We start from the raw sequence: 1169 nt of genomic DNA on the forward strand, positions 1-1169 counted from the left end.
CCCCCCCCCCCCCCCCTTCTTACTCACACAACAGAAATAAATACACCAGTTTAAGTACATTAGGAAGTGAGTCTTCTCTCCAGCATGGTAAATATAGTGTATATATTTATACCATGTTGCTAGATACATCAACAAAACTTCCCCAAGGAAATGACAAGAAAACTAATTTTCCAGATTAAAATAACTGTGTTGAACCCACAGCCGGTGTGGACTAATAACGTTAAAGGAGTGCAGGCGTACTACGACTCTGCATGAGTAGTATGTCTGTGCAAATTGGAGACTATTTATGTGAAATGGTTGTTAACACTTTTTCACAAAAGCGTGCGTGTTCAGGATGTTCTGATCATTCCACTGGATGCACCAGACTTCAGGATTAAACTGCACCGGTTGGGTGAGGGTTTGAAACAGATGTGTTAGTATAGTTTTGCTGTAGTTTAACGTGGGCCTCTTATACTTCAATTCATCAAGACCTTTTTGTTTTTTGATTCTCTCTTAAAAACAATTAACTTTTTCTTCACAAATTCAAGGCAACACTAGCACTGATTAACTGATATGCTAATGTTCATTTCGAGGGTGAAGTATTTCTTTAATATGTATTTCTTTAGGTGTAAAACATGAAAAAACCTTTTATGTTTGTGATTCTAGTTGGGTGTTCTGGCGGGTTCCACAACGTCTCCACTGTCAACGCCACCATAATGTCAGATAGTGACATCAGAGTCCTGATTGAAGAGAGAGACCAAGTGATTCGAGAGAGAGACCAACTGGTTCGAGATAAAGTGAAACTGGTTCAAGAGAACAAGAAACTGGTTCAAGAGAGAGACCAACTGGTTCAAGAGAACAAGAAACTGGTTCAAGAGAGAGACCAACTGGTTCAAGAGAAAGAGAAACTGGTTCAAGAGAACAAGAAACTGGTTCAAGAGAGAGACCACCTGACAATGGAAAATAATGAGCTCCGTACCATGAACAACGGCCTAAGTGAAGAAAAGAGGATGTTAGAGAATAAGATCATTGCACAACAACATCAGACAATTACAATCCAAGTGGGTCAGTGAGATTCTCTTCCATCCTTTATTAATACACATATAGTAGCTCTGCTAGCGGCATGACTCAGTCAATCTGCCAGTCCACTGTTTAGAGCCAGATTGAAATTCCTTAATAATATATACTGA

Source organism: Etheostoma cragini, chromosome 6 (assembly GCF_013103735.1).
Source record: "Etheostoma cragini isolate CJK2018 chromosome 6, CSU_Ecrag_1.0, whole genome shotgun sequence".
NCBI lineage: Eukaryota > Metazoa > Chordata > Actinopteri > Perciformes > Percidae > Etheostoma > Etheostoma cragini.